At 40.8% G+C, this 21,880-nt stretch overlaps 1 protein-coding gene across 1 annotated transcript in view; it reads right to left on the bottom strand.

The window, feature by feature from the left end:
• The window catches only part of eps8a (EGFR pathway substrate 8a, signaling adaptor), a 53,343-nt gene extending 36,066 nt beyond the window's left edge, over positions 1-17,277 (bottom strand). Inside the window, exon 1 of the mRNA XM_071915781.2 lies at positions 17,191-17,277. The gene's annotated coding sequence lies outside the window, so the exon portion shown is untranslated. The remainder of the gene's footprint in view (positions 1-17,190) is intronic.
• Positions 17,278-21,880: the final 4,603 nt, after the last annotated feature.

The following is a 21,880-nucleotide window of genomic DNA, read 5'->3' as shown; positions in this document are numbered from 1 at the left end:
TTAGCCGGTGAATTTGGTTTCTGAACTGGTTTGCGGGCTGGTTCAGCTTTCCCATTATCCTGTTGTTGTTTAGAGCAATAGTCTAAGTGTAGGTGAATATAGTTCTGCTCAGTGTGTGTGTGCGTGTGTGTGTGTGTGTGTGTGTGTGTGAGAGAGAGAGCGAGGGGGGGTGATTATGGGACTTTCAAATACCTACTTAGTGACTAAATTAATATAAACACAAATCCCAACTATCTGACTAAAGGTGTATAACAATGTTATGTTATGTAATAACACCGCATTATGTAATAACTCGACAAAATGTAATAAATTTTCACTTCATTATGTAATAACACCCGCATTTTGTAATAATCTGCCGCATTTTGTAATACACAGCCTGAACGCAATATGTAATAAATTTCCCCGCATTTTGTAATAAATTATTACGTTATGTCTGCATCAAGGGTCAACTGCATGATAAATGACAGCAATTCTGTCAGTAGGATGGGCATGTCATGTTTTCCATCTCCATCATTATCTGGGGGTCCATCCAGCAGGATATCATCTTGGCACTGGGCACTACTAGCAGCCCACTCCCACTTGACCTGAGAGGCCTGGCAGGAGTGTAGGCTACTCCTTAAACATGTCTGTAATGTATTTGGTCCCACTCCATGTATTGATTTATAAACAAGCAGCACTGCCTTATATTCAATTCTGTGGCTGACAGGAAGCCAGTGTAGTGACTTCAGAATCGGGGTGATGTGGTCTAACCTTTGGGTCCCTGTAAGAACTCTAGCAGCTGCATTTTGAATAAGCTGAAGCTTTTTGATGGTCTTTTTGGGGAGCTCTGTCAAAAGACCATTGTAGTAGTCTGCTAGAAATAAAAGCGTGAACGAGTTTTTCCAGGTTGGCTTTTGACATGAGGTCCCTGAGTTTGGCTGTATTTGTAAGATGATAAAAAGCTGATCTTGTTACTGCTTTTATGTGGCTATTTAGAATAAGATCAAATTTAACGCCGGTCTAATTTAATATTTGGGAAGTTTAATTTAGCTTAATTGTTAAAAATATAACGTGTACAGATGAAGACATCCATTTTGGTTGGTTATTACATAATGCACTGTATTATTACATTTTCATCATAAAAAAAGTGCAACTCCCGCATTTTGTAATAAGCACCGCAATATGTAATAATTTATTACAAAATGCGGGGAAATTTATTACATATTGCATTCAAGCTGTGTATTACAAAATGCGGCAGATTATTACAAAATGCGGGTGTTATTACATAATGAAGTGAAAATGTATTACATTTTTTTGTGTTAGTACATAATGCGGTGTTATTACATAATGCGTTGTTACAAGGTGATAATACAGGGTTTTCTGCAGGTTTCAGAAAGCCAAATTTCACATTTTTTAAGACCTTTTCAATGCTACCTGGAACTGAATTCAAGACAAATTTAATAACCAAAATGAATAAACAAACCTGTCAAAACAGCCTATTTCTGATTGAAAATTGCTAATGAAAGTTCTGAAACTATAAATAAGCAGTATAAGAAAAAGGACAGGAGGAAATTAATTGTTCAGGGACATGAAGTTTAATTGTGTTTAGTAAAGCAGATAGGAGGCATAATGTACTACTAACCCTGTTCTGTATTAATATAAGAGTGGACATGCAGCAGAAAGAAACTGCTGAAAAAGTAAGACTTTTAAGACTATTTTAGGAGCAGCAGAGTCCCTGTAATACCAGTGATCCTGGAACAGTAGACCACATCAGTCATAACAATCAGTGCTGACAGCTACACTGCAGAACAGGCTGTAGATAAGATTTTATCTCCCTTTGTTTTCTCTTTGCTTTGACCTTCCATGCAATCATATTATCCTTTACTCTGCTGCTGTTTGTTGTCGATGGCAACAAGGAAGGAATCGCATCATTGTTGCCTTTCAACAGATGCCGGTAGGAAACTTTGTTTTCAGGGATTGTTACATGGTGCTTAAGATAGATAGATGTAATTGTGTGGCCTAAATCAAAACCAAGGCCATTGCTATAATGAACAACATCTACCACATGTTTTGGCACTTGGTCCTAAACTAGGAATGCTATCAGCAGTGATGTCCTTCTTTATTGAGATATACTGCATCATCAAGCTTTGATCTGATGTGACACATGTCAAAGAAAAACCAAGACTGCAACTGTATGGATCAAAACCAGGCTAGATTTACACTTTCTTATGGGGAAAGCCAATGTTTTCAATTCTGGCACTGTAATATAGTGAAGTATTGTAGTCATAACAGCAGAGATAGACCAGGGATAAAAATGGTAGTGTGTTCTTTTACTGAGTTTGCTAAGTGAAAAAGTTGGTAAAACAGCAAACAAAAGGATAAGGCTTGTCATGAACAAAAAGGTTGAGACCCTCTTTACTCCTTCACACGTATCCTGGGTGACTGGATTGTAATTGGATAGAGAAAAAACAAAGCATAATATCCAGGTGTAAAACGCACCCAAGACGCATTGAAGAGATGATCATTCAAGCCAGCTCCAGTGGTGGTCAGATGTGCTTTTGGCCACATTAGTAACAAAGTGTAAATACCATGCCGCATCCAACCAGGAAAAGCACGCAAATAAAACAGCCGGCTGCCCGCTTGGAAAGAAGTGTATACCAAAGAAGCCTTATAATGTCAGGTGTAAATGTAATCCAGCCAAATCACACCATATAGACACAATCTGGATACAAATCTGGATAAATTGCTAGGCCAGGCATACGGCCAAATAATGTAAGTACCATGCTGAGACCTAACAATAGAGGCTGCTTCAGGTTGTCTGTGGCAACATACTGTGAGAACAGTAAGTACAGTAAAGCCTAAAAATAACTCCCACACAACGACGAAGCATGGAGTTGAGCCGTTCCACTTAGCCCCGCTGATAGCCAAATCACAGGCCCAGTACTGATAACTGATGTACGTCACACACAAATAGGGGAGTGGTTATCCTTAATAATACTGTTCAGCAGGGATTGGCAATGGAAGACCAATAGTCTATGGGTTTTCATTCCAGCCAAACACTACAGCGGCTGATTTCACCGATTAACACACCTTCAACCAGAGAGGAGGAACTAATCAGTGACACAAACCTGCAGACTCTTGGTCCTCCATGGCTCCTGTACAAAATTGTTTAACAGCTGCTGATGGTGCAGTCGGAGGGTTCATGTGGAGCATTTGCAATGTGAATCTGTCATCGTATTGTGTTCCGCTCAGCAAGAGCTCATTCATCTGCCTTCTACTCTCACTGAAAGGAGAATTAGACTTCCAATGTGTTGCGACTGCTAATCGCCTTTCTCCTCCCATATGATGGGAATCTTCTCTGTGCTGACGGTGAAATGATCAAATAGTTCCACATAAAATGTATGTTTAGACATCAGTGTTAACTGAAATGACAATACTACTTTGACACCGTTGCTGAATTCAATATTGAGTTTTGTAAACGTTCTGTACTTTTACCAAAAGCTGAAATTCCAGTTCAACATCACTTCTAGAGGGCAGAGGGAAGAAGAAGAAGAAGAAGAATGCTACCAGTTTAATACATCCATGAATGCTACCTGGAATTGAATTTAAGACCAAATTAAAAAACAAAAACAACCCGTTTCTGATTGAACACAGCTAATGAAATTTGTTAAACTATAAATGGGTAGAATAAGAAAAAGGACACCAGAAAATTAATTAAGCGACATGAAGTCCAACTGTGTTTAGTACAGTAGCTAGGATGCAGATTGTACTACTAACCCTGTTCTGTGTTAATCTGAGAGTAAGCATGCAGCGCAAAGAAACCTGTCATTGCATGGTAAAAAAAAATAAAAAAATTCTAATAACTGGATTTAACTGGACATTATAATACTTTTTAAGGCATTAAATGTAGATGTTGAGACTTTATCAGGACCAACCATAGATACAGGTCCTTCCATAGATAGAGACTAAAAATATAAATGACTTGCCATTAGAACAGTTTTGGATGTTAGCTTTGCAAACAATAACTTTAATAAAGAATCATTTCCTTCACAACTCTTGACCTTATCCTTCCCTCCAGGAAGGATGGGCCATTTCTGAAGAAGCGTTACGCCTACTTAAAGCTCTCGACTTGGAAAGGTGCCACACACATTCTCTGGCCTAAAAATACACTTTCAAGACCATAGCATCGCTGCTCCTGGTGTAAGGCTTTACTAGATAGTTTGGAATTCACTGCTTGTTCCCTCTCAGTGTTGCTTCAGAGAGGCATGAAAGTTTACTCTGAAAAGAGGTCATTAGTAATCAGATCAGAGGAAAGAGCAATACATGATTGAGGGCAAATCCATTCAGGAAGATAATTAAATTAAGGAAGCTAGGATTAGACCTATTGCTCTTGCTCTGTTCTTTTCAGATGCCACGCAAGTGAAAATCCCCATATTTGGTTTCTGCAGATACAACGCCCTGTAAACATCTTTGATTTACTCTCTCCATTCGTCATAACTAACCATAACCCTAATCCTGCATGAGCCAGAGATAAACCTGATTCTAACCTAAAAATAATTCTAAATTTAACCCTAAACCCAAGTCATAACCCTAAACTAAGCCCTTAAAGAAGTGAGGAGCGGCAAAATGTCCTCAGTTTGGAGGACTTTCCCTCATCTTTCTATCCTTGTGAGGAGATCATAAGGATAAAAATACAAGTACACACACACACACACACACACACACACACTTTGAGAGTATTTTCCCCTAGGGAACCCTGACTATCCCATCCAAGTCACAAGGCGCTGAGGGCAGGTTACCCATCTGCTGAATATAAAACATCCTGATCCACTTTCCCAGCATCGGGGCCTGTTATCCCAGCAGAGTGGGTCAAGCCTGGACGCTCAGCTGCCTGCAGACTCAGAAGGGAGGATCCTCATAACAGACACACTGAGGCACTGAGACACACAAATAATGTGATTTCAATGCGATTGGCACAATAATTCAAGTAAAGCACGACCCATGTAAACCGCAGTAACATGTGGAGTACACTCATTCTACTGGCGCTAATAGAGACCAATCAGAACATGGGTACACCATCACATTTCTTCACATGTAGTTGGTGACCTAGCTCATGTTGTCCGTTTGAATAAAGGATTATCCCAATCAATAACATTGACTGCACTGACCATTGAACTCTTTCAGAAACCAATGACAAACACAAAGTAAACAGAAAGAGCCTACCTAGATTTGCTATAGTCCACAGGAAAAGTGGGTGTTCTTGAGAATCAAAAGAAAAAAAACAACACACCATACAAAGACTGTTCTCTCAGGTTAACATTGTATCCCAGTGGAGCTTCAGAGAGTTCAGAAGCCTTCCTCCCAACACGTCTGACAGATTGCTTTGGCTCCACCCACACAGTCATCAGTAGGAGGTTACTGCAGCTCTGGATTTGCTGTTGCTGTTGTTTGCAGGATTGACAAGCTTAAGCCGCTAATTAATGACTCATTAGGGCGCAGGGGGGGGAGGGAGGAGCAGTTTCCAGGCTAGCTGGCAGGTAGCGGCGGCATTACAGCCTGCAGGACTGGAAAGAAACCGCTACCAGCCTCTATCGTTTAAAGCTCCACACCGTGTTCACAGATTTAAAAAGTCTGTCTGCACACTTTCTGTACATGTGTACGGCCTTCTGTCTATTGCTGTAAATCCCATTCATGCTTTCTTCAGAGGTTAAAAAGAAGGGAGGGAAGAGATGGATGAAGGTCTGCTCCAGAAGGTCAAGTGACACACTAATGCAAGGTAGTTCATCTTCTGATGTGCATCTTGTCACATTCCAGACATCGTAATGTCAGCATTTGTCCTCGCAAATGCTTAATCCTTGGTGGAGAGAAATAAGGTCATTCCACTGGGCTTTGTTACAGGGTGTGCACTATATTTCAGCGGGTTGAAAAGAAACAGACTTTAGGTTGCTCCTGAGCTGTGGCTTAGAGGCAATAAGTAAGATTCTTACTCTCACATAGCACAAAATGACCATAATATATCTGCAGGGGTTGATACGGTTGTTCATCAATACAAATGACTCAACAATTACTTGGCCAGGTGCTTCTGCCTTTCAAAACTCACGTGCCGTCCTCTACTCTGTTTTGGAACAAAAACTCCCACCCATTGCAGTTTCATGACACTTCCAATCAACATCCCTGCCATCCCTCCACCCCACACACACCCCCCTCTCAACTTAAACTGATCAATGATGGAGGACGGTGCTACAAGTGAGCGACTTGGTTGACAAGTGAGCGCAACACATTTAAAAAAAAAAAAAACTAATTCTCAAGCCAAAAAAGCAAATGACAAAGCAGTATTCCAGTATTTCGCATGGTGATATATTACCATTTCACTAGACGTTACAGTTGGATCTCTGCTTCAATTAGCTAGTTTACTCGCTCTATTGGGAAAGTGTGATTTGATTGTTTGTGTCAATTACAGGCCAGACACCTGTTGATGTTGTTGTAATTCCTACTGGTCGCAGATAGAGGTCGATAAAAGTCATAGATTACTTAATGGCCTTTTAATACCTCAGCTCAGCTTTTAAATCGGTATTCAATTCAGACAGTTGCAACAAGGAGCATCACAGTAAAAATACAATTAACTCCTTAGGGTCTTGTCACCTTTTAAAAATTAAAATCACATTAATGGACATGCCAATCACCTTGTATGATGACAAATGAGCAAATGAAGTCTACAAGTCAAGTGGTGGTCAGAGGCAGCATTATACAGTGACAGTCTTCAGGATGCTGACAGTTCAGCTCCAGTGACAGCAGTGGATGACACACTGAGAGGTGGCGGTGGGGGGAAGCAATCATACTAAGCTGTGTAAAGTGGAACCAGCCTTGGAATGAAGGCCCTCCTCCTCCTCCTTTGCTGCCAGGCAACTGTACAACTGCAGTGAGGCCAAAAAGCGTCTTGTCAACGGGCTAGGAGCCCATTTCCTAATGTGTAGCAACAAACACATAAGGCATTTTGGTTGATTAGGCAACATGTGATGCCCTACATGAAGGACAGACTGAACATACCCGATGGTGGTTCTCGTTTTCATCACTGGATTGGGTCTTATTAGTTTGACAGAGACAGGGCCGTATATGGGTTTGAATCCAGTGTGGGACCTTTGTCGCATCCCTTCTCCCTCTCCCAATCTTTCCTGTCCGTCTCCACTGTCAGCTGTTAAAAGCAAAAATGCCCTAAAAATAATCTTTAAAAACAAGAAAAAGGAGAGTCCATTTTAGATCCAACTGCACTGTGTTGCCCACAGTGTTGCCTTGGCCGCAGTGGATGCATCGAAAGCTGTTGAAAAAGTTTCCGACTACGGCCGCACTGTGAACTCAGTGCATTCACTTTACAAGAACTCTGCAAGCATGACAAATCGCCTCCGTCAGCTCAGTGCCACCCTGATGAGGACATGACAAGCCTGTTTGCTGGCTCTCCCTAGGCAAGGCAGTGGATGCCACAAAACATAACTGGCCTGCTCTCATAATGGAACTCAGTGAAGAGGCTGCTGCATGGTGAATTCTCATGCACATGGACTTCTCAATCAGATTTCAAGCATATGGATTCACTGCCCTGACCTATACACTTTCAGATGTCCTGCCAGTGAGGAACCAGCTGAATCTGGTGTTCCAGAGGGCAGATGTTAATTTATCCAACATCCAACCGATGGTGCAAGGCCCGATGGTGTAGCTGCTCTGACCCAGCTTAAAGACAGGCCAGGCCCAGAAGAACAGGTATTCATGCAGGGGTTTGTTGACGGCGAGTTCAAAGTGACACAGCCGGCAGAGAAATTCATTCGCATATTCGACTTTGGAAGGAAGCAGTACATAGAACAACTCATTGATGCCCTGAAGGACAGATTCCCCAATAATGACCTGGACCTAATTAACTGCTTCGATACAATCTTCCGTCCTGCCAGATACCCAGTGACAGTGAGTTTCAACAGTTTCAGCTTTACAATAGGCGGCTTAATGGTGTCTAAGTAGCCTATAGGCTTAGCCTATTTATGCAGGGACGTTGGGGAGCGGCAGCAGCTCCCCTTTATTGCATCTGGTCCTAATTTATTATTAGTAGTAATATTATGTTTAAATGAAAAAACATACTTAACATTTTTAGGTTTGAATTCTCTGCCTTTATGGTGACATTTGTTCAAGTTCCTGTGTAGGCCTATGCTAAATGAGCCTTCAAATGCCTAATGAAATTGTCAAACCGTACCAACCAAGTGTTTGTTAATTAACTCTTATGTGTGCAAGGGGTAAATTCTTACCCTGGTGATTCTTATCACCAGGGTGTTGTGATATTAATGTAAGCTAGGCCTAAGCAACATCTGTGCTTATCTGAACCAAAACCTTAATAGGTGTAAAGATAATTCACTGGATTAATTATCCTGTTACAGAGAAATGCGGACATTCAGCACCTTGGAGAGCATCAAGACTGACAAAGGAATCAAAGACAAAGTGACACACATGTAACCTACCTTTTATTGTTGATAACTGAAAACACCCATGTTTTCCACAGAGCTCCAGGAATATGCTGAACCATCAATCAATCAACTCATCGACAATTTTGGCACTGCAAATGAGGTGGACACCAGCAGTGACGCCTTTCACCTGTAGCTCGGATGCTCGGCCAGATCTGCGTTGGTACGTCAGATTGAAGTTCCCCACAGCCTGTGACACGGTCATTAGAGAATTCGGAGAAATCTATCCCGACTGAAAATTGGCAAAGGTTGCATGCACAATTCCCGTGTCCAGTGTGCCTGCAGAGCATGGATTCTCTCTCCAAAACAGAATAAAAACAGCCATGAGAAGCCACCTCACTGAAGAAAAGGTGACAAGGTTGATGAGGACGGCGAGCTGTTCCAAGGGGTTGGATGCCTTCAACTTTCCCAAAGTAGCGGAACACTTCAATCATATGAAGTCGAGGCAAAAAAATGGAAAAATGAAAACCCTGAAGCCCTCTATCATGCAAATAAAACAGCTGTGGGGAGTTGTGTTCTGAAGAAGTTTACCCAGTTAGCTTGACACAATTGGCTGCAGTTATAAATACTCTGCTGCTCTTCCTCTTTTGGCCTAAGAGTCCAGAGGGCCCATGTTAGGAGGCACTGATCATGATCAACTTGTGACCTACGATGTGATGTATTACAAGGACTTCTGCTTGCGTTTGGTGTGGGAGGCTTATGTGTCGGTGCTAAAACAAAGTCAAGACTCCATACTACTAAACACTGACCAATTGAGAAGGCTTTGAGTAGAGTTGTGGATAATCTGTTTTTGCAGAATTCCTCAACATCCCCTTTTATTAAGTCTGATAAGCCAACTCTAATTACACGATATTAGCACTAATCCCTCTACCCCTTCATCAACTATATAAATAAACAAAAGGCAGCAGCAGGTTTTGTACCCAAAGCTGGTGGACTGGAAGTGTTGTACAGGGAAATACAGAGCTTTTGATAACGCCTGTAAGTGGGGGGAAAATTCTTTTATTGTTCACATAATTAAGTAAACATGGAAAACTACCAAAAAAAAACTTCCATTACTTGCAAATGCAGGGCTTGACTGTATACGATCAAGACAAGAGCCAAATATTTCACTACTACTCTGGATAACTACGTTTTTATACAATACTATTGATCTCCTTTTGAACCTTGCTCCTGTTGCTGTCCTGGCTTCTTCCATTATTGAATGTAAGAAGTTGTTGCCCTTCTCTTTGTTAAGACTGATGGTATCAGGTCCAAGATGAGTCCTCCTGTTTTCTTGCTGATATTCCTTGCCCCGGTCTGGATTTGTTAAGCAACTTTTGCTTATTTCACTGCAGGATCTTTGCGATACAACATCACATTTAAGACCATCTGGTTCCCTGACACAGTCTACTACGAGATTACAACGCTGTGCTTTCTTCAGTGGCGTGTTGTGTACACACTATCAGTGTTCAATTGAGAGGAACTACAGACTTTTATTTTGAAAGCAACAAGTTCCTGCCTCTTCTCTGGGAGTTGTCAAAGGCCTTAAATTTAGATTATTTAATTCAATTCACTTCACCCGCAGATACCTTGAGGGGCCGCCGTAGCAGACAGTGTTGAACATGCCAACATGCGAGAGGACGAAAGTAAGAAGGGGGATATTATTACACATTTATGGTTTTAAATTGGGATTAGAATCGGTTGATCCTGTAACCCCTGGGAACCTGAGACCAGTGCAAAAACTAGAGCAAATATAGAAGATATTATGCAACTCTGACATATCAATAGCCAAGGATCCACAAATGACCAACCCTGCCCTCAATGTGTCAAAGCATTTTTAAGAACTTCTGCAAGTTAACAGAGTGGGGAATGGAGAGCAATAAACTTTTATTACTTTGAACTTGACACTTAATTTATTCTGTGTTGGTTTAGTTGAACCAACAAATAAATCTGGAGCAGTTCAGCTCACCATCAATATCGTGAAAGAAACAATGTCAAAGAAAAAGAACTGCAGTTAAGTATAGTTTTTTGTATGCATCAACCTCGTAAATTCACGTCCTTTATAAAATTACAACAAAAAGTTTTTTCAGAGAGCTTCTCAAAAGCAAACTCTGCTTTCAAAGTTGTGATATGTAAGTATTAAGTTCATATTATCAATACAGTATTGTAGATACAGTAAACCTATTCTGTTTTGCAATGGAAAACTTCATCTTAAAACAACCTAACAACATACACCAGTGTAACAGCCTTCTTGCTACCCCACACTCACCTTTGTCACTAAAACACTTTCACCTTAAAGCTGCAATATGCAACTTCTTTTACATTAAAATAAAACTAAACAAATAGGATATATTCTACATTATCAGTTTGTGTCTGTCTGTGACCTTGTGTGTTCATGACTAAGTCCCCCCATTTCCCTGAAATTGGCTTTTCAATGATGTTGGGGCCATTTTGGGCCATTTACCACCGTGTAATATGGGTGTGGCCAGTAGTGAGCTGGTTGTGGCTATCAAGGTGAGACTAGCGGCCACAGAGCAGGGAAGTCACAGCAACAACAACAATGGAGGAAAGCATTAAGAAAAGAAAGAACAGCAAAGCTAGACATTCAAAAACACAGACTTTTAGAAGTCATTGAAGGTAAGGAGTCGCCATTTTGACTGATATAGAATCGTGAGACTTCACACTTTAAAACAGTATATTGCATGGCCAGATTGACTGAAATTTTACCCTAAAAAACATAATGAATGTGAATAACACCCCTTCGGCTCGTATTCCCGCAAACGGGCCGGTGCACGTTTAAGGGATTTAGGACCTTAACCAGAGTATGAACAATAGCTGGGTTACACTGTGCATGTAAATGTAGTCACTGTTAGACATCAGCTTCTTCAAATTGTGGGAGGCCATTACTGCTGAGAAGGCAGACTGCACTGCCACAGGTCAACCCTATACTTGGAAACTGGCCCAGTATTTTGCACTGTGGAGTTGGCAAACATTAGCACAAAATAGGAGTTCCCCTGGGCACCGAAAGTACAGGTAGGGAAGCACTATTCATACTTGCAGCTCATTGCATGAACAGGAGTGTTCTTGTTTCTCTTGTCTCCACCTGAGCCATGACTGTCATAAAAGTGAGAACCTAAACACTGAAACTAATGAGTCTAATGAGGGGAAAAATTGAATGTCATTTGAGATCTACAAGAGAAAACTCTTGACTTCAGCTGAGCCAGGAGGAATAGGGTTTGCAATATTAAAGGTCATTGACTGACTTCTCAGAGAAGAGACTCCTGAGGCAACCTCTACCACGGCAGGTTTATTAGATACTGAACCACAGTGAAGAACCCATATGACAGTATTAAGGCCATATATTATACTGGTGCCATTTGGAACTTTAATACAGGAACTAATTAGTTGTTTTGAAACGCTTAGGCAGAAGTTACAGAGAAATGGTGAAAACATCACAGCATTTGGAATTTAAAGCTACAATATGCAACGTTTCTCCTTGAGGCAGAAAGTGCATCGTTAGTCCCACCCTCCTCCCCCTCAGTTGGTCAAGTTCCCGCTAGGTTCCTGCTGGTAGTTAATTACATTCACCTGGTGTCCAGATCTCATTCAGCCCCTAATTACACCAGGTGAATGTAAATAGCTAGCTGGTAGGATAAAAAAACAGCAGGGTTATGGTACTTGAGGAGTGTTTCCACAATATTCCTCAAAACATTTCACTATCTGACACTCTACTATAATGTAATATCCAATATGTAGCTTGTGGATTTGGGTGTTATTCTATGGAAATGAGCAGTAGTGGAGCTGGATAATGCAAACCTAATCAGAAAGCAAATAGTGGAGTGGAGTTAGTGGAGAATTAAAGGTAAAAGAGGAATGTGGAGAAGGTTGCAGAGGCAATATTATATTAGCATAGCCCCAAGATAAATTATTGACTGGCACACTGAGCTTCGCATAAGCATGAGTCAGATGATGCGAAAGACAATAAACATCCCAATCACTTCGTTTTTACCCTGTAACTCAATTTCTGACCACTTCAGCAGATGCTAACACTAGTTCAAAAGGTTCTCTGGATACAATATTGCAAGCTAATAAAGGGTATTTCAACAGGGAAACATAAGCATGCAATTAGTATTGATTTATTTTTTTTCCCATCTAGAGCACCAAGTGTTGGCTAAATGTTGGCAGAAGCACATTTTCCCCTTAGAGATACATTTAGCCATGTGATGAGGGAGATTATCGGCCCTTTCTTCAAAACAAAGAGCAGGTCTGACCGCAGCCAGGAAAATGAAATAAGAACAAAAGCCACAGCAAAGGGATTAGAACAGAAAACAATACCAAGCCCTAGGGCGATAAGGGGAAAGGCCTAACCTCCTAAATAAAACAACACACTGCCACTAGACTGTAGGCTACACGACCAGCACACATATCAGCTGGACACAATAGGCAAGGCATAACAAGCAGCTAGACACATGGTATACAGTACAACCAAGTTCTTATTTCAACACCAGTGGATTAAGAGGTCTGGTCTCCTTTCCAGAAGTCAACATTATTAAAATGACACTAAGCCCTTTGAACCTCTGACATGCCGCGCCACGTGATCGTCCTCAACTGAACAGGCAAGACCTACATCATTCAGAGCAAAAATCACTATTACACAACTAGCAGAAAACAAGCTACATGTAAAACTAGGGTTCAACTGATATGGGTCTGAAGGTCAATACTGATGTTTTTGGCTGTAACTGCACATTAAAAAGACCCAGGACAGCTTTTTCTGCTCCACTTTTCTTGTCGTTATCACCACATCTCAACTGACTAGAAGGTTTTTCCTCTTTTTTTGACTAACAATATTTTGTGCTGATATTCAATATCCTTAAATTTTCCAAGTATTCAGTGTTTCCCCCCAGACTTTTATTCTTGCCAGGGTGGAAAAGTCTCTGAAACAGCATTTAGACCATCGTGGGACACTAAAACTCTGCATTGATACTCAGACTAATGAAATTCTTTTAGGGTTAGCAGCTCTTTAAGGCAGGCTGACCCACCACACCCATTCAATGGAAGGGAAACTCTGGGATACATTAGGCCTTTAAATTAAGAATTAATTTACAAAAAACATTATTGAACCACAAAAACAATGTCCAAAGAACCTCCATCATATGAAAGGAGGACAACACGGACTAGACAACATCTGATATTTAATAAAAGGCCAATATCGGCCCAATATATTGGCAAACCAATCAGTTTGTCCCTAATGTATATACAGTGTTTGAATCATTACATTGACCTGGAGGTAACCATGAAAACCACATGACTTAAGCTCCGACATCTGTCATCTTGAACATGCCGTTAACCCTTTGGTATACACCATGTCTTGTGGTGTGTAACAGGACTCCAGTCAACCTCCTGACAAACTGATCTTCTGGAGGTCCAGTTTCAGTCCCATAATTCCAGACGGGGTACTCCACCAGATCATGGCCACAGCAGCATGTGGCAGGTACAATTACATCACCGTGCCGTCAGACATACAGTATTGTTCTGTGGAGACGCCTTGGTGCTTTGAGAGACTACCAATACTGTTCGGTCCTATGTATGCACTCGGGTTAGACCAATACAGGCTGTTGAAGGCCAATACAATACTGATATGTTTGGACTGATATTTTGTGACGATATTCAAAATCTGTAAATTTGACCATTTTAATGCCAAAAAACAATCAAGTTGATTTGAGTAGTGTTGATTGCATTTGTGAATGTAACTGATGATTCTGATTTGTATTACCTTGGACTACCAACATCAGTGGACTTGCTGCCATGTTTGCCACCTGTGTTGACACACTTCAGCAGTTTGTGATACAATGTCGGAGACATCGGAACCTGAAAAGATTTTCTCAGTCGACAACTTGTATTTACTGTAACTTAGGCATGACGTGAACGCAGTATAAATGTCTTGTTAGTGTGTGGTGGGGTGGAGGTGGTGAAGGGGTTCAGCTGTCATTGGTGAGTCCAGCTTTCTCTGCACGGAGTACTTGCTCACTGCTATTTAGGAGACACTTTGGATTTCACTCGAATCGTCACTTCCTATGTGAAGAAGATTTCCCACCAGTGACCAAACTGACACCAGAATTTCATTCGGGCAAATAGGGTGAATCTACAGGGTCTCAATTAGTGGGGATGGGACGCTCTTCTCTGTTGCAGCCCCACTTTGTGATTTAGTTAAAGAGAGCTGGATTTTCACATTAAAATCATGCCTGGTGCAGCTTTAAGGCAGAGTGACTCTGTGTGCTCATGGAGATACTTTCTCCCAAAGCCAGCTTGCGTTGAGCGACAGTCCAGACTCTGCACACAACTCTTCTTGGCACCATCTGTTCACTGTGTAAACTCCAGCTAAGCTTTGCTGTTCCCCCGCTAATACCCAGGATCCTCTGCTGCAATGTTAATTGTGCCCATAGTGGCCACCTTTAACCGATTCCTCAAAACTAACCAACTGGTGCTATTCAGGGATTCCAGGCCCACTCAAATGCAATGATAACAATACATCCTTTGAATAAATTATGCCTTAGACTTACAGTTAGAGCGGATATAGAAAGTTTGGGTGATGAAAACTCTGAATCCATTCAAATCTATAGCTGCAGCTGGTACAACACCTAGCCTATTTCTCTTCCAAATTAGAGACGGCCTGCACAAGACACTCGTTTAAGCATCGAGGTCACTTACACGCCAGAGCCAAAAAGTAATTATATTTCACTGTGAATGATAAATATCCACCATCTCTGCTGCAGACAATGAATTACAGCTTGGTGGGGTTTCTGGTGACTGTTATTGCGAGAGAGATTATGAAGGCTGGGAAACAACTAAAAATACTCCTCCTCAACCCCAGGATAGTGGCTGAGGAGAAGTTTGATATGGAGGGTTGTGGTCCCAGCTGAAAACAACGATGCGAGACAGCTGTGTACTTTTAGTTGCTGGCTATCTGTTTGCAGAGAAAAACAGGAAACACGGCCTACGCTCTTTTAAGTGTTGTCTTGAAATGGGGCAAAGGCGCAGAAAATGCTTAACATTACACAATAGTTAGATCAAAGGTCTTTCAAGTGTCTGGCATCAGCAAACAAGTGGTATTTTGTCCAAGATCTCGATGGCCCGTCACCTCAAGAAAATGTGTTTTCGTAGCCCATTCAAACAGAGGTGCAGTAAAACATCCAATATGGAGGTTATACATGTTAAATGTTAATATGGAGAGTGACTTTGGACATTTTATAACCTGGCTGGCATTAAGGTTAGCTCACCAGAGACCGGCACTGCTCATAACACCAATTACCTGGAGAGTCACATGGGGAGGAACTAATGAGCTGGCCTGCCTATTAACAACTGTTAACCATTTGCACCTTTCTTTCTGGAAGCTTCAGTCCATTTCTCATATTTCTCACGCTAAATAATGAATGAGGTGTCCTGCATCCACTTGAAACTGATGGAAAGCTGAAATAAAACAATGCTACATCCCCCAGACAGCCAGGTGAGATTGTGTTCAAAGCTTTCCATGTCCAAATTACAACGTGAAGTACAAGAACCCAGCAGTTTGGCAGGCAAGCAGGAAGCCTTTTGTTTCCAAAAGACACAAGGAAATGCAGAATCAATGATAAAACATTAGCGCAGAGGAGACCTTCCGTTAACCCTGGCTGGAACAACAGGGACCTGGCTGCCTCTATCATCCCTGACAACAGGCTCCATTCACCAGCCGTGCCAAGCCAAACAAAGGGCCGCATCAGCTCCTCTGCACCGCCTATCCTTATGGGAAGCTTTCGTGTTTAAATAGCCTGTTGAAGGTGCTTGCTAACACTTTAGTCTTGCTGTAGAATAGCTTGGGCTTGTCCTCCATTTGGGCAATATATTAATATATTCCTGTTTTAATGACAAACTCTGGGTCCCCAAGCGAGACGTGCAGCTGTGGAGCTTACCTTTACTCTAGCCACGACACTAGTACACCAAATATTTGGCGATTTAATGTGAACTTGCATATCGGCCAACGTACACACCTAGTACAAGATTATTTCCGACCTTTTATGAATCGCTAGGAGCCGTTAGTAAATTCGGCGTAAAAGTGATCCACCAAGGAGCAATTTATTTCAATAAATCTCAACTTTTAGAATTGGCTCACACCGCTCGCTATCGACCACCACGGTGTATTTTGGTTGAAGAAGATTCGGGGAGTAACGGGCAAACCAATGCTGCTTGTTGACATTTTAATGACATTTTATTAAAACAAATGCTGCTTGCTGTAGATGATGAATGCCGAATTGAAGAGCGGACCCTAATAGCTTCGTAAAGGTCTTAAGGCGTGTTCTACCTATATCCACGTTTGCCGATAAACTAGGCAACACTAAATTAACATATTTTTAATTAGGTTTGGCGTGGGGTTCTCTCCATACAGGAGCGAACGGCTTGTACCTGTCCTCCTGCTCAGTAGACGGGCAGATCAAGTTGCCACGGCTCACATCTAGCCTACCTTCCCTGTTTAGACGGGATGTTGCCAAGCACAGGTGGTAAAGCTAGACTATACATTTTCACATTGACATTGTTACCCATTTCCCGAACTGAAAAGACATATAGCTATTTATTATAGGCTAAACTGTTACAAAATCAGCAGCCGTTAATTTACACGACAGATAATACATTTCTGCAGGTGGAGATAATGGAGGAATAATATTTAGTGCCTTGTTGTAGCGTAATTAAAAAAGAATCTTACCTGCAGTTATCGGCTTCATAGAAGAACTCCTGTAACGTTACTACATGGCAAAAACTATAACGCTTATTCTACCTGACAAAACGGCTTTGCAGTTACAAGGTATTTCCGAGAAACTGAACGCTTCCCCGTGGCGTTTGCAAATTTCGCAAGGTTTTTTTTTTAAAAAAAGTTTGAACCACCCGGCACAGCTCGCCGGGAGATGCGCTTCTTGCAAAACTAGACTTGACTTGAATTGTGTGTGGAAGAGCAGCAGCAGTCAGCCTGCCCGACCGATTCCTCACAGGAGTTTTGCCCTGCGTAGCGACTGGCAGGCAGCCTCGCAGCTAACAGGACCCGCCCCACAACCAATGTCAGTCTGAAGGAATCAGTGAGGGATACAGCACCAATTTTGGGGGTGAAGAAATCATGTATCACTTTTTCCAAACATGTATCTGCTTGGCAAGCTTTTTAGCCTTTAGCCACCACCTAGCCAACAGCACAGGGAAAATATGCTATCCTATGTTCCATTAGTGGAGATTCCCAGTTCTTTTGAGTGTATTTTGAGGATTCTAAACATGTTACATGCTGTGTAGCGTTTACAGTGTTCCAATTTTCCTACTTGGAATTCCAACTTCAAGGGTTCTTCTATTGCATTTTAATGGTAGGAAGTTGGTAGGGCCACTGTTGGCAGTCTCCGAGGTAGCCGCCTTCCAGTCGACGCTCAGGGAAAAAAACTCACTGATGCACCTACCCTCCCTGCTCTCTCTCTCTGCAAACAATCACCGGAGCCGCACCGACGCCCTCTACCGCAATTTGCACTTTCGCGCATCCAGGTGAAAGGGTAGCATAGTACAATAACAATGAAAATGGCATGACAGCATTTTCTCATTCGTATGCTGTACATTCAGCGTGCAGTTTTAAATGACAATCCATGCATCAGTGAGTCAGGAGGACACGGCGTTAATCATTACCACAATAGCTGTGAACATTACAGTATGGCAAATAGAAAACCTGCAGTAAGCTTAAGAAGAAAACCTGATGAATTTGGACTGTGAGGATGTAGATTGCTTACTTCCCAGATCTCTGATATTTATCCTTGTGTATCTGATATTTACAATATTTAAAGGTGCCATGTGTAACATTTTACCATCAATAAATTGTTACCACATTAATGTTGAGACATTTTTAAGTTAAAGTACCATACATAAATGAGACCATTGCAGAGAAGACTGGCAGCCTCTACACAGCATTTTATATTGTGTGCCAGTGGGTCAGAAATCTGCTGTATTGCTTTATGGCACAAAACAGGAAGAGGGCGCTATTCTTCCAGCGCAAACGGAGCTAAAGCTTTCAGAGTTTCTGGCAATGGCAGATGGTGGAAGGAGGGAAAGGCCATGGAAAATAATTTCCAACATATTTATCTTCTTCAGGGAGGGCGGGACAGGAAGCAAATGTGCTTATGGGAAATGTGGTCTTAATTTGTAGTAGCACTAGCAATAACACTGGCAAGATAGAGGCAACCATTTGTCTCTATGCCACTACCATTTGTTTACAGTAATTATACAGAAGAGAAGAGATTATATAGAAGAGAAGAGAAAATGTATGGCCCACATGTGGAAATTTGCCTATGGCTTTACTGTGGTAGAGTTAAAAACAGACAAGATACAGTAAATATATAATCAGACACCACAAGACATGGTACAGCATAAATTGCTGGTACATTTTCCAGTTCATATTTACAAAAACATTTTAAAGAATGCAATTCCTGAAGAAGAATTGGTAGATTCAGGTTGAGAAATCAGTAAGGTAATGGATCTTCAGGTCTGGTAATACATAGCGCCTCCCAGAGGGCAGTTTTATCAAACTCATCAAAACAGGGATGTAAACTATCAGCCAAAATTAGGTTTCCCTTTTGCCTGCTCTGAACGATGGGCTATATACTGTATCTCAGGCAGCTGTCTCTGTGGTTATCCAATAATTTTACTGGCCATATTCATAATCTGTGCCAATTTACTCCTGTAGATCAGTCAAGCATGACAATTTTTCTGCCTAAATAAGGGGTGTAAATGATTTCCTTTAAATGTCCAAGGCTAACATTGACTATTTTGCTTTAGAGGCGTCCTCTAATATGGATTTCTTCATTTGACACAAAATGACATGAAATTGACAGCAAAATGTTTCTTAAAAATAGATTAAAGTGATAATCTGCTTGTTTTTCTTGATTTTGGCACCACCTTTGGTGATAAGTGGGCATTGCTTTGGTGTTTTGCACTCAGTGTAGGCACTGGACCAACATGCTGTAATAATAAAGTACTCAGTGTCGTCTGACTTCTTATATTTCTTCAACCTTCTTATATTTATTCCATACAAACCACTGTTGCTGCTTCTGTAAATGCCTCACTTGCTGTGCAGCAGAGGATTTTCCCCAGGAAAGTCCTACCAGACACAGGGTGTTTAGAACAACAAATGTAAAAGCTTTCATGAACTGGATATAGGTTGAATCACTATTGTGTCATATCAACTGGCCACAGAGAGTAGCAAAACTCAAATTTATTTATATGAAAATGCTGCTGATTATTACTTTAAACACTCTTTCATTTTGCTGAGGACCCTTTCCATGAGCCCTAGAGGGCCTGGAACCACACTTTGGGAAACAGTGATCTATACAACAAGGTTTGTTCAGGTACAGTAGACCACTAGATGGTTCTACTCTAGGACCATAAGGCAGTTCCAAACAAATTCCACTAGAGGACAGTATACTCCAAGAAGATAGGTAGGAAAATGTCCACTGTTTACAGCAACATCTGTTATCAAAATCTAATTAGAATGACCTTCCTGTTCAAATCCCAACCCACAATGAACCATCACATGGTTTTTTTTCTATCATTATAATTTATAGATAATGACAAAAGAAACAAAACTGAAAGAAAACGGCACTGGTAGTCAAAGATGTGTCTTCCAGCTCTGGTTTGTGTTTTCATCACTGCTGTCTCAAGGGTCAAATAAGACTGTTGACATCACTGGAAAGTAGAATTAGACTGATAAATCAGTTTGTTGATATATGGGGCCAATATTAGCCTTTTATTGAATAACGCTGCTAGAAAGTAGCGAGGAAGAATAGTGTCGCCCCATATGAACTAAGACAGGACCTGCAGGATGTACAAGTACCACTGTTGTTGTCTTGATTCAATATGGCTGCTGTGTTCCCTAATACAGTCTGGAAACAACTAGTCATATGGGCACAACAACAACACAACAGTTAATAAGTGATACTGTACCTAGAGTGTTAATAAAATGAGGATGTTAGTGTTTCTTTTCAGTAGAGTTGACCTTGCTCTACAAACCACTAATCTCTTAAAATAACCTTACATTTTCACTAATTCACCCCTTAATTAATGCAAAATCCCCTTAAAATTAATTAAGGGAGTTATTAATGGAGGAGATCCCATCAAAACCCCTTTAAACACCCCCTTAATTTTTGACTAATGTTTAATGTAAAGTTCAGGGAGACAGGAACTTTCCATTAATAACTCATTAATAACCCTGTAAACCATGCATAAAAGGCATGAAAAATCCCTTAATTACTAGTGTCTCCACGAATCAACTCATGAATAACCCCTTACTTTTTGAAAGCTATGTTATTTTTTATGGCTAATTAATGTTTATGTAATGAGACATTAAGGACATTAGGATAAAATTAAGGGGGTTGGTTTCGTAGTGAATCTTATATTATAAATCATATAAGTAGTGTCAAGCTGATGAGGTCATATGAGGATAGGGCCTTTTAAATTTTAGATGGGTAAGTGGGTTAAAAATGACTGTCTTTTAACATTTTATCATTTCATATTCCAAGCATCACTTCAAAATCTTGTTTTTGATATTCCCCCAATCAAATTTGTACCTACATTTTTTACTTGTTTGTATTTCTACCCATGGGTCAAAAATGACCCGTATGCATTTCCAATGGAAAGGCTAATAGGAACCTTCCATATGAATTGTTAATGTAGGTATTTATTTACTGTGCACTACACCTCAAATGTCAAACATGTCACCATGAAGCAAGACTATTATACACTGCAAGACTATTTTGCGTTGATGATGTTATCTACATTTGTATATCCCAGAAAGCATTTTATCATTAAACTTCTTTTCTTCTTTTCTTTTGTACATAACATTTGTGAACATTCATTACTAACAAAACTGCAAGCAAAAAAACAGACAAAAACAACAAAAATGAATGCTGAAAATGTATTTGATATGCCATATAATGATCAGTGAATGGAGGTCATTGTTTGCCCTCCTTTTCAGTTTCCACTACATCACTGCATACTGACTGTGTTATCATTTTTAAATGCTTAATTTCATACATGTGTGCACAAAATCACTTGACAAAAAAACAATATGCAGCTCTACTTAAAGGAAAAATCCACCCTAAAACATTACTGTACACTGTTAAAAACAGCTATTGGGATGCATTGGTTGGTTGGTGTATTATTATTCTTCCTGTGGATAACTGGCCAAACGCAGACAATGTGATGTCACATCTAGATGTTTCCAGCAGCTACAATGGAGTTTGATAGCAGAAAATGTTCCTGCCATCTAAAACATCAACGGTAAACGTCAGGTTTTGGTGTCAGTCCCTCAGAGCGAGGGCTTCTTTCTAGAGCCACCATTTTGCACCGACGTTCAACAATCATACAGGGAGAAATCC

Source organism: Centroberyx gerrardi, chromosome 24 (genome assembly GCF_048128805.1).
Source record: "Centroberyx gerrardi isolate f3 chromosome 24, fCenGer3.hap1.cur.20231027, whole genome shotgun sequence".
Taxonomy (NCBI): domain Eukaryota; kingdom Metazoa; phylum Chordata; class Actinopteri; order Beryciformes; family Berycidae; genus Centroberyx; species Centroberyx gerrardi.
This window is presented reverse-complemented; position numbering and strand designations above follow the sequence as displayed.